The following is a 13128-nucleotide window of genomic DNA, read 5'->3' on the forward strand; positions in this document are numbered from 1 at the left end:
GAGGGGAGACATTCAGACCCTGTAAGTCAGAGACATAGGGGGAGGGGATGGAGAGAAAGAGGAAAGGGGAGGGGACGCAAGGGTCTGAGGGAGAGAAGAGAGGGGTCGGGAGGTGGGGGGGGGGGGCGGAATGCAGGGCTTTAAGAGCGGGAGTAAACGAGAGGCCAGCAAATCGCAGGCCTGCAGCTCACTGACCCCGAAGGGGATTTAGCTTCGAAGAGAGAGGGGCAGTTCCCCGGGCTTTGTCCCTGTCCTGCCCGTGGCCGGACGCTGAGCTGGGACAAAGTGTCAGAAGAATAACAAACTGAGTGGGCTTGAAAGGCAGTGGGGAGAAAGGGAGCGAAGCTGCTCTTGACTTTTTAGCTATCCCTTAGAAAGACTCTCCAGGCTTAAGACAAGCGGCCTGTAGGGCCAGGCAGAGGCAGCTTCTGGGAGCACAGTGCCAGGCCTGGCCTCAGCTGCTAGACTGCCAGATAGTAGAGAACGGGAGAAGGGAGGGAAGGTGAAAGGAAGGGAGAGAAAAGGAGAGGGAAAGAGGGAGGGAAGCAAAGGGAGGAGAATGGAGAAGGAAGCCAGAGAGGAAAAACTTGCCCTCCAAGTATGGAGCTGCGGGTCAGGGGTAGGGGTGGGAGACCAGGAGGGTCAGATTAAGGTGGGGTTGCTGGGAACGGAAACAATTTCTCTTCTCCAACTTTTCCCCCAACCGCACAAAAACTCCCAGATCCACTGGCCCCAAAGGGACTCTCAACAGGTGATGGGGTAAGTCCGCTTTTACAGTTTTTATCTTCCTTTTATGTCAGGATAGCTCCTCTCTCCCGCTTTCCTTCCCGCCTTTACTTCTCTTTTCCTGTCATCTGCATATTCCGATCCCCCGACTAAAGAAAAACAGTCCATTTCAGAAGGGAAGGGAGGACTAAGTTTGTGTCGAGTTAGGCAGAGCTCCATGAGCTCTCTTTTAAGGAAACAGCCCTCGCCTCTGGGTCTAAATCGCCATATCTTCCAAGCCTGCTTCCCACCGCCCCCCCCCCACCCCCAATTGCGGGCGCAGGTGCCCCTTGGCCGGGGGCGGTGGGGGGGGAGCCCTGGGGTCTAATCTCTGTCTGAAGGCCCTGAGGAAAGGAGAAAACCGAAGAGAAAGGGAGGGGACCCCTTTCCCAGGCCAGCTTTGTGTCAGATTTTTAGGCGGAAGTCGAACTATTCCCCTTCTTTGATGTGAGAACCACCGTCGGGCACCGATGGGGAGGAGGGAGGTCGCAGAAGCCACACAATAGGCGACAAAATAGCAATTCAGGAGAAAAAAAAGTAGTGATAGAAGTGAGATGAAGAAGAATGGGGGTGGGGGAGGGAGGGAGAAAAAGGGAAAGAAAAAAGGTATAAAGGAAGCCAGTGCAACCGGAGGTAAAAGTCTGAAAATGTCTCCAGAGAGCTTGCAGCGCGCGCGCGCGCGCACACACACACACACACACACACACACACACACACACTCAGGTAGCCCATCCACACTCCAACTCCCTGTTAGTACTGCATTGTGTACCATATACTATATAAATATATGCATATATACACATATAGCAGAACGCCTGCGGCGGACGGGATGTATAGGCACATTTCCACATCCAGTTAGGGCCGGGGGACCCACTCTCTCGCTAACCTGGCTGCCCTCCACCACCCAGAGATGACAGCCCAGAGCTGGTCGGCCACCTAACAGGGCTACGGGATTGCAGACCAGAGCGTCCGACACAAGGCTCAGGACCCGGGACCAGGAACCAGGGAGGATCTTACCTGCGGTAAGGTAAGGGAAGCCGGGCGCAGGCAGGAGCGGAGGATAAATATTCATTAGGAAGTAAAAGTGCCTCCTTTAAAAACCCTCTGGCGCGCTCTCTCGCGCTTTCACTCTCCTGCTCTCTCCCTCTCTCTCCCTCCCTCTCCTTGCCTCTCTCCCCCTCTCTCTCTGTCTGTCTGTCTCCTTCCCCCTCCCCCCTTTCCTGCGGAATGCCGGCTCACCCGTCTAACTAACCTGTTAGTCAGCTGAGAGCTGGGGGCTGAGGTTACACATATGTTTTCCTTCACTTCTCAGGGCGCCGTCCGTGGAGGTTTCCCTCCCCCACCTCCTCCCCAGCCTCCCTTTTTTTTTTCGAGCCCACCCCACCTCCCCTAAATAAATAAACCATTAGTCTTATTTGTTCTCTTCTGGGGTGCTATGGAATCACAACACAATATGGCATCTGGCGGCACATCTGGGAAGCAGGGATAGAAAAATTCTCTCTGCCCTGATCCCATCCCCATCTTCAGCATCCCACTAGCATCCTGACCCCTACACTTTCCCTAGCCCGCTTCCGTCTTCATCATCACCTTCTCCCCAGTCTATTTCCATTCCTGTCTCCATTCCTTCCCTAGCTCATTTCAATGCCTATTCCCATACGGTCACCTTTCCTGCCCCTCCCTACCTCCATTCTCACCCCATCTCTTCCTCATCTTCATTACCTCTTCTATCCTAACTTCCACCACACCTTCATCCTCAGCCCTATTCTCCTCCCCCCCAACACCTCCACTCCACCTCTATTCCCAATCTCAGCTTAACTTCCAGCCCCGTTCCCACACTGCTGTTTTATGTAATGCTGCTAAATCAAAGATGCACAGGTTAGTGTCCACCCGATCTTGGTAGCTGCTAACTTGCTCTGCTGACCTGTCCCTTCCACACCCCACCCGGTAAAAAACTGACTTTAGGGGAGAGGCGTTCCCCTGTTCCTGAGCCAGCAAAAGTAACAGCCTGGTGGCTTTGTCTTGGAGAGCTGGGGCCTCCTAGGGGCCTCCCTCGGCCCAGCCTCCGGCATGGGCAGCCCAAGCCTGAGAACTTCAATTCCTTTTCTTTTTCTTCCTAGGCTAGAAGGGGGAATAGGAATGGAGAGTTGGGACCAGAGTATATGGGAGAAGGTTTTTTAGGTACTCAACTCATTCTTGACATATTGGGGAAGGGAGAGAAAGAGAGAGAGAGAGAGAGAGAGAGAGAGAGAGAGAGAGAGAGAGAGAGAGAGAGAGAGAGAGAATGGGAGGAAGGAAAAAAGGAAGGAAGGAAGGAAGGAAGGAAAAGATGTTTATATTATATCAAGCCTAGCTTGAATAAAGGCAGTGCAAACAACGTACACAAATCCCATAAACAGATGGCTCAGTCACAGGTACCAGCAAGCATAGAAGTCTAAGTAGCTCACAATGCATGAAGAATATTTACATTTATAGGGAGTTACACACACATATCAATGGACACGAGAACACACGAATACCACGTACCACACAGGAAGTCTCGTGCACACACTCTTACACACACAATCGTAGTCATAAGCACACAATTCATTCTCATATATTTATAGCCCTCGGGGAAAGGGATAAAAGTCTGTCCCGGGGAAAGCGCTTCTGCCCCTCTTGGCCCCTGTAAAGAATTCCCTGAACAGAGAGGGGAGAGGATCTAGAGAATAGAAAGAGAATAGAGACAACTCTCTAACCAGCTCTCTGGGGACCTACTTTCTCGTTTCATCCCCAATGGCTTCACCTCTCTGGTCTCATTCCTCTCTTTTCAGACCATCCCCCAGGCCCGAAGCTGGACCAGTCTCACCCTGGGGGGCAAGGTCCGAGCTCCACCCTCTTCGTCCCCTGAGGCTTCCCTATCACGTGGTCCTGGTTCCCCAGCCGCGCTCTTCCGGCTTACCTAGAGGCTCTGGTAGTCACTAAAAGACATGGAAGGGGTGGGGGTGTGGGCTGGCGGCTGGGTTGGTAGGGAGGGAGCTGGGTAGGGGGGCGGGTCTTGATCCATTCCAAATTACAAATTCCGCCTCTCTCCAAAGGCTGGGACATTCCCTTCTCTGAAACTGCTGTCTCACTACCCTACCCTTCTTCACGCCTCCACAAAACTCTTGTTTAGGGAGCAGGAGAACTTGGTGGGAGCCTGTGGTTGTGACCACTCCCGTCAGTCCAGGGTCAAGGTCAAATTAGGAGGTCGTGGCTTACTTCTCCCAGTTTTTCTTTTCTTTAGAAAAATTTAGATAAGTGGACAAAGAGAGAGAGACAGAGAGAGAGAGAGAGAGAGAGAGAGAGAGAGAGAGAGACATTCAGTGCTTATTTAGAAGAAAATAGAGAACCCGCATGGATTGAACATGATGCACAGGTGAACTCAGGCCATTCTGACCGGTGCCATTCTTGTCTACCTGTCCTATTGGGTCCTTTCGATCAATGTGTTTGTGGAGAGGAGTGAAACCCAGAGAGAGAAAGGGGACTCCACAGGAGAATGGGGAGAAGAGGGAAAAAGAGGGACATCTTCAGACAGGGAATAACGTCCTACAATCCTTCCGTGAGGGAGTCTCTCCTCACTTAGCTAGGCGGGTAGAACTCGGAAGCTGAGGTAGCTAGAGACTTGGCAGGGTCTTTGGAATCCAGCAGAATGCAAAGGACGAGTAGAGATCTGAATATCACCGCCCCCCTCCCCTAATTGGGCCAAGGCCTGGAAGCAGTCCTGAAAGCAGCACGAACAGAAGCGCCCTGAAAGAGAATCCTAGGCACTTCTGGTTCCAGTTCTTTGTAACTTACTCATAGAAATCATAGATCATGGTCTGCTGGGGTCTGGTTTTTAGAAATTGGGGGGGGGGGAGAGGGAGAATTCTTTCAAGAACTTCCCAATCACTCATAGGCTGAAAACCCCATTCTAAACCAGCGCAGGTGCACTTTACTACACGTTCAGTTTCCCCGCCCCATGTCAATGAATACAAGCACACGGATACGCAAGTGAAAATTTATTTTGTTATGCAACAAACACACAGAGACTTGTCTGAGGTAATGCACACAAATGCCAGTTAAAGTACAAGTGTGCACACACTGAATTCACCTGAGTACACACACATTGATTCCCTGACACACACTCAACTATTCCTAACCACACAGCTCAATGCATACATTCACATGTAGAGAATGGTTTGCTTTTGAGTGCAGGAAAAAAAAAAATAACTTAGAAGCAGAGAGAGAGAGAGAGAGAGAGAGAGAGAGAGAGAGAGAGCGAGCTCCAGGCAGGTTCTAGTAACCCGGCAAGACGTGCACCGCTCTCCTCCAATGCCAATTCTTGTGTGGTGTGGGTGGAGTGGAGAAGCCGAGGCGTCCCCAACACAGCACTCCATTGGGGAATGCTCAAAATAAGTGTCTATCTGTACTGGGAGAAACATTTCAGACCCACGTTTGGGTGGACGGACTTCTAAATAAAACGCTAGCTCGTTTCCCAATGAAAACATTCAGCCCAGATCAGAATATAATCACCTCTCTCCTGTCCCATTTCTTTTCATTCTTCCTTCCTCTAAATTGGCATATTTAATTGGTCCTATAGTCCGAACTCCCATAACCCCTTTCTACCCCTGCCAGCTTCAAGTCCGAAGAACAAGAACAGCTAGAAGATGTCTCCTTTGACTATGATGGTGATGATGACGATATGGTTGTTGTTATTATTATTACTATTATTAATATATTTTTCTATTCCTGCGGCTCGCGTTCTGGGGTTCTCTCAGCCCTGACCATTCGGAGCTGCTTGACTACAGCTGGAGATCTTTGCGGTCGGAGCCCAGGGGTCGGGGGTGGGTAAAGAATGTGTATAAATGTCACAGGCTGACATCTCTTTCCATCTAGTGCAAGGCGAGGATGGAAAGGGCAATGATTTCCCGAATTAACCTACAGGTTTGTTTTCTTTGTTGCCTCACATTGATCAAAGTCAACTCTGTTCGTGGCGCAACCGCTGTCCCCCCACTTCTCGGCCAGTTAATTTGGCGTTCTTTTGTGCAGAACCCGTATCCTCCCTGAGAACCCCGACTAGGCCGCCCCCTCCCCCACCGCACCCTTTTGGCCTCTCTCCCTCCTCACCTTTAGTTTTTCCGGGCCGAACTGGCACCTCTCTCTCTCTCTCTCCAGGCATGTTGGAAAGTCGAAGGCAAGTCTGAGAAAGGTTTGTTTCGAAAAAGAAAGACTTTAGGAGAACGTTTGGGAGAACGTCGGATCCCTTAGCAGCAAAGGAGAGGAAGATCCAGGCTGCTGCAGAGAGCTTGTCCCTCTCCCTCCGCGATTCCCACCCCGCAAAAAGGCACTGGGCAAGAAGTTTTTGTGAGGCAAATCTCCTGAAGATGACAGAGGGACGGTTTCTACCCTATACTCCCTTCTGGGGGTAAACTTTTTTAATGCGTTTTTCGAGGTGCCCTTCACTCCCAGGGATCTTAATGTTATTTTTATCTGATTGGCTGTTGTTGCTATTTGGATTTTTTTTTAAATAAAAGAACTGAACTAGTTTTCAGCGGAAAATATGAAAACATGTAAACGAATAGAAAAGCTTCCCTCTAAGTTAGCTTATCTTCACCTCTCTACAGATGGGTTTTAGGGCTTTATCTCAGCAAACTCGTTTTGTTTGTTTATTTGTCCCTTAAATAAGAAAAAAAAACTTTTAACAATTACAAGATCCTCCGCTGCCCTGAGGAACAAATAAGCCCTTTATAGCTGGTTTATTTTTGAAAACAATAAAAAACAAATCACTTAACTCCACATTTGTTTGCTCTGAAGATTTAAACCATGTATACATGTGTATACGTGGCTTTAAGTGTATGCATGTAAATGTGTGTATGGGCGCTTCTGTGAATTTAAGTATGTATATATCTATGTGTGCATGTATGTCTGTGTATAGATCTGCATGTATGTACTTTTAAAAGTATTTTTCGCCGAAACAAAAACGTGATTCGTCTCCTGCCTCTCCTCCTCCCTCCCCCCCCCCCCCCCCCCCCCCACGAACGCCAATCTCGTAATAGAAGCCTCTGGACTGAAATTATTTTCTTCTGTGATCTTGGACATATGGCAGTTTAGGCTGGGCCAAAAAGACGAGGTTCGGGCTATTTGTAGAGATGGGTTGTTTTCCTTCCTTTTTCTGTTGCTAGAGAACGTCTGTTCGTCAGTCTGTCTGTCTCTCTGACCAGCAACTTCAGCCCCTAGCAGAGATCTACAGCTATGAGCCAGAATTAAAACTATTTCAGGCTGCACTCTGCCCTGGGGTTGAAAACTATTGCTCCTTCTAGGATGTAGAAGTAAAAGATCACAAATACAATAAAATGATGAAAATGCACTTTTAATTCCTTTTGTCAACAGAGCGCCGCCGTGCCCGAAAGACTATCCCAATTGGGAGAGGTACATTCACACGCGTGTGTCCCGCGTTTACACATCCCTGCCCGCAAAGCGAAGTGGAGGTGCCTCACGGCAAAAATCCCATACATTTTTAACTACAGTGATTACTAAATTAATAGCAGGCACCAAGACAGATGTCAAAACGTCTTGAAAATGTTTATCTGTGAATAATTGAGAAGGTGGTGGGACGCATTATCTGATTGTATAATGAAATATGTATGAGGAACAGCTGTTTGCAAGAGTCCCCTCCCGTCGTTTCCTTAGCCTGGGCCCTTTTCCTCGCCAGAGGCGAGACAGCGACAAAGTTGTGCACCTACTTCTTAACTAGGGAGAAAAGTCTCTTTCTCTTGACAGCCCGCTCCTTCCCCCCCCCCCCGCCCCCCGCTCCCACCGCCCCTTCGACCCTAGTCCCTCAAATAGAGGTTGGAGAGGAAGAAAAGAGGCTCCTTCGAAGAGCTGGCCCAGACTGAGCCTGGGAGGCCTAGACGATCTCTCTCTCTCTCTCTCTCTCTCTCTCTCTCTCTCTCTCTCGCTCTCGCTCTCTCTCTCGCTCTCGCTCTCTCTCTCGCTCTCTTTCTCTCCCCCAAGCTGCCCCCCCAACTCCCGCCACTGCCCTAAAGTTCAGGGGTTGCACGCTTTAAAAGCAGGAGCCGACGGCGCTCTGATTTACGGTGCTGGCCGCTGAGCTTGAGCGAACCAGCATGGATGCTCTGGCCTAGCCTGGCCCCGCCCGCTTGTCCCGCGGCTCAGCAGTGCACCTGGGAGCTTGGCGGCCAGTAGCGTGCAGAGTAGCTGGAAGGCGGAGGCTCACCCCGACGCCCAGTGGTTCAGCTGTCTCCCGGGTCACGGCGGGGTGACCCGGCCAAGGAGAGGCCTTTGTTTTGGGCTCACGCCGCACTGCGCACTTCCTGAGATCGGGCCCCAACCCCTGTTTGTTTTTCCAGCCCTTCTCCCTCCGCTCCAGCAGGAAAACACCCCGGCGCGGTGCGTCAGTAGGCCCAGGGCCTGTCCGGGAGTTGGCCCCGAGGGGACAGGGATAGGGTAAAGCGGGTCGCGGCATGGCAGGCTAATTTGGGTCGAAGCTTGGCTGTTAAAAAAGACTGGAATGTCTGGGGCGGGGGTAGTGGAATAAGCTCTGTATCTCTCGCTAGTACCCAAGGGGAAATGGTGAGGCCCAGACTTGCAGCATACCTTGCAGGGACAGGCGGCCCACAAAAGTCGCATGACCGTGGCTAAAACAGCTTGCACGAGCATTACCTGGAACAGAGGGTACAGTCGGGGCTGGCGCTTCCTTTACTTCCTCTTGTCTCTGCCCCAAGCCTACACTCTCTTGCTTCGAACTTCAACTCTCTTGCGCTGCACTCCAGGCCTCTGCACTCCCAAAGCCCTCCGAGCCCTTCGCCCTTCGTCCTTCGGGGAGCGCTGGATTAGAACCTTCCCTTCCTTCCCACCCCTTCAGGTCTTCCCTAGGGAGGTCACACGCAAGTCGCTGACCTTCGCTCTCCCCATTCCCCACCTGAAAAGGGACCGGAGGCCCTGGAGGGAAGGACAGGGCTCAGTGGGTCTTGCGATGGGGACTGAGGGAGACGCAGCCAGGGGACGAGAAAAGCAGAGGCTCGCCCTCGATTGCACTGCGCGGACCCTCTATCTCAATGCGATGCTATCAATAGAGATAAACACAGAGACTCTCTTTTTGTGCGTGTTGCCCAACATCTCATCATTACAAGCAGCTTTTCATGTCAACTGGATCGTTTACCCAGAGCAGAGACTATCCTACGGACCCTTTCAGCACCAGCGGTCCCCACTTCCCTTCCCTTCCCCCTCCTCTCGCCACTTCCCGCCTCCTCCTTCTCCCTCTACTCCCCACGTCGTCAACAAGCTCTTGCTCTCTTCTCTTCCGCACTCTTGGCTCCCAGGCTGGGCCTCGGAGAAGACAAGAATCCGGGACAGCTTCGCAGAACCCCACAGAAGATCACAAACTGCCCCCGCCTCCCCCCTACCCGCCACCGCCATAGTAGTCGCCACCCTTAACCCACGGTACGCTCATTCCTTCCTTCTTTCCCCTAAATGCCCATGGTCATGACAGCCTTCAAGGGGAAGGAATCTTATTTTGGAGCTCAATGTTTTCCGGGCACATTTCGTAAAAGCGTTATCCGCGGGCTGGAGTCTACGAGTCAAAATGCGTGTGTTATTTCGAGCTCCCCCCCTTCACATAATCCCTTATGCCTTTTATTCTAATCCTACACATTACAGTTAATCTGTAATGATACTGCTTCAGAGGAACCTGTTGCATGTGAGGCACGGCAATTTGTAACCTTGGTAACAGTTTTAAATAAAGATTATAACAATGATGTCAACTGTGTTTATTCCTAGTGCTGGAGGTGGGGTTGAAGGATTAAATCCCCTCGGCGAAAGACCAAGGTGAAGGGACTGGTACCAAGCTGGCGGAGCAGAGGGCAGCGAATGGGGGTCCAAAGGCGAAAACTTCAGTCCCCCTTGGGGCATCCGCCTGAGGACCTTCCAGAAGCCTTGAATATGTGTTTCCTTTTCTTTTTAAAAGAAAAAGCCTGGTTTTCCAACCGGAGATTGGGCGAAGGTGAAGGGGTGTATGTGTGTGTGTGTGTGTGTGTGGGGGTGGGTGGGTGGGTGTGTGTGTATCTGTGTGTGTGTGTGTATAGGCGCGTGCGCGCGCGCGCTCATGTGTGCGTGTGTTTAGGTTTGCAAAACTGCTGAAAACTCAGCGAACTTGAGCCGTAGATTGTTCCAAATTACTATTCATATGGTACCTGCCACCCGACCACGCTACACCATCAAAGAGCTAGAGCCTGAATCGGAGCTGCTGGCCCAGTACAGCAGGGCTAAGTCCGTCCTGATGCGAACACGCAAAGGTAAAAAGCCTTCTGTGTCCCCAGCAGCCTCCGCTCTCTCTGAGTTTTCTCCTCGTCTATTCTATCCCGCAGCAACGACAACTGCTCACTTGCCGAACGCAAAATTAAACATAATTGCTTTTGTTTATCTATTGCTTTTATGGCTTTAAAATATTTTTAGTTACATTGTATCAAATAGCATCCACTCTGATTATTACCTGCCATATCTGTTGATCCTCTCCTTGCATGTTCAGAACGGCAACATTAACAATTAAGGGGGGAAAGCCCATCTTATACATTGTATCTGTCAAGATAGGTTACAATTCCCATTAACAACAACAACAAAAAAACCACTGCATTCTTCTTGTTGAAGACGCTATGAAGCATCTCTCTCACGAACACTTTATTAATAATCACAGTTGTCAAAAAGAAACAGATAGGCAAAGATTGAAGATGCAAAGGAAATATTAGATGCAAAGTGAAATCTACAGTGGGGGTTGAGGCAAAACTATTTTCCCCTTTAAAATGAATTTTTACAGAGTGAAAAAACTGAGCTTTTAAGCTTACTTAAAAGATGGCTTTGTTGGTTTAATTATACTGTAGTTATTTTATAAATATGTTTCAAAGGAAGCTTGCCATATTGCATGCCAATGAGGTCTCTGAAGAAAAGCCTTCCAAACGCTAATGCATACCAAATACCAAATTTGAGTCATTAGCATTCCTATTTATTACAAACTAAAGGCACCTATTAACAGACAAGAATTTCTATTTAGCTACCATTACAATGTTTAGCCATTAAGAAAAAAGGGCAAAATATATACGGATTTTCCCCCTTGGAACTATACGGTTCTTTTGACATCGAGCCTTAAGTACAAACCAAGGGAAATCTTTGGAATGGGAAGCAGTATTCTCCAGCTTAGGTGGGCAAGATGACCATGGGTACGGATTTCAAGCAACAGGGTTTAATGCCATCTATTTGGAGGAGAGCACAGAATCGGGGTCAAAGACTGGGCTCTGTTGGAGTCTGAGGGCTGCCTGGTAACCAGAGCCTTTCAAAAGAGCACTTTGTTTTTAATTTATGCCATAAGCAATGCAAATTGGGAATTATTTTTCATTCGAGGAGGAAGTGCAGCCACCTTAATATACGTTCTGTTTGTTTATTAGCATTTCCTTAAATACATAGACATAGTGAATCTGTCTCATATGACCTAACACCTCTACCAATTAAGACTGCAGCAACCTTAAATCCCAGGCATGCAGGGGAACAGCCCTGGCACATCTTACAGCTACCAATATGCACAGATTTCTAGCATTTTGAAAACTTCCTTGGAGTTGAAACTTTGTCAAACTCGCTTACATCATAAATAGTCATCTTGCCTTACCGCTGTCTATTTGAGGAAAACTCATTTTAACTTTCGTTTCATTATAAAGGTCCTCATCCTTAAATTGTGCTTCTCCCTCCACTGGCCAGGAGCAAATCAGCTACTTTGAAAGAGGTGAAGTGAAGCTTTTGAAAAAGTAAGGAAAGTGATCTTCAATTACAGTGGATGGGAGACTTGGGGAAAATACCCAGTAAGTGCCCCTGATAGCTATTTTGAAATATGCTCCCAAAATCCTCAGAAGGGGAACAGCCTAAAAAGCTGTGCCTTGGTCCTGTCTTAGACCAGTCGGTTTACTTGCGCAATTAGCTTCCTTGAGGAACTATTTGAAGGAAAAAGATCAGAATGGTTCTGTGAGGCACATATAGACTTCCAAGGACATGGCTGAACAGAAGAGTGAAGAGGAGATTGTGGGTACAGAGGGGGAAATCTTGGTGGTACTTATAAAAAATAGTAACTCTCTTTTTAAACGCAACCTTTAGTTTCAGTAATCATCTGCAAAAATAGAAGTTTTCACTTGCAAACATTGTTATTTGGCAGGTGTGTGTGTGTGTGTGTGTGTGTGTGCGCGCGCGCGCGCGCACGTGTGTATGTGATGAAGACCCAAGGCTCTGCTCCGCATCCACCTAGAAGCTGGGCTAGTTCCAAGCCTGACAGGCATCCCTTAGGAAGATGAGACCTCCCTTCATTTTTTCCCCATTAGATCTGTGTTAGGTGTTTACTCTCAAGTTCTACCCCCTCCCCATATCTGAATGACCAGATGGCTTTAAATTTGAAACTGCATCAATGAGACAAACACTTGCAATCAAAGGCCTTAGATTACGCAGGCCCAGTCATTGAAATAATTCAACCTAGTCTGTCCTGTTGAAATCCCTGCACCCCACTCCACCTCTCCAGCTTGCAGTACTTATTTTTTGTTTCAATTAGTCAGAATTTGTCCAAATCACCTGTCTAGGTCTCCAAACCCAATTGTCAACTGTCCACTTTTGTGGTATGCTCTGCAACCCTAGTTACACTCAAGACACCTAAAGGGCTATTTTTTCTACACACAATTTGGGAATGTACACAGTGTCAAAATAGAACAAGGTAAATCAGATTATAGTGTGTCTTAACCCCAGCCAGGTACAAAGTAGATGCTCCAAGCAAGTAAGAGTACCCTACCCTTGCCTGATGCTAAAACATTAGGCTACACAGGCTCAACGGTAAATTCTACATACTCTCCCCAGCTTGGCATGCTTCCCAAAGAGCATTTTCCCTAAGTCTCATTACTACTTTCTCTTCTCTATAATATCCAATTCTCTGTTTTAAGGCCAAAGTCTGTAGGAAAATCTTTATTATTTACTAAACTACTGAGGAGTATGTCAGGAAGTCTTACAGTGACAATTTTGCTTTGGAAATGTGCTTTTCCCATTGAGGTACAGTATATTGTTTAGTCTTCCAAGGTGCTCTAGGTCATACATTCAAAATAGAGAATAACTTTTACTAGGAAACACTTTGCATTCTTATATACCCTCTTCTTATTATATAAAACATTAACATGTTTCTATGATAATTTAGAGCTTGAAGATTTACAGAGGGCTTTCTTCACAACATCTCTGTGAAGAAGATAGAAGATGTATTATCCTCATTTCATTGATGGGGAAATTGAGGCACCAAGAACATCCTGGGTCACTTGGTTAGGGAGTGTAGGGGTT

The sequence above is a fragment of the Trichosurus vulpecula genome, chromosome 3 (assembly GCF_011100635.1).
Source record: "Trichosurus vulpecula isolate mTriVul1 chromosome 3, mTriVul1.pri, whole genome shotgun sequence".
In the NCBI taxonomy this organism is placed as follows: Eukaryota; Metazoa; Chordata; class Mammalia; order Diprotodontia; family Phalangeridae; genus Trichosurus; species Trichosurus vulpecula.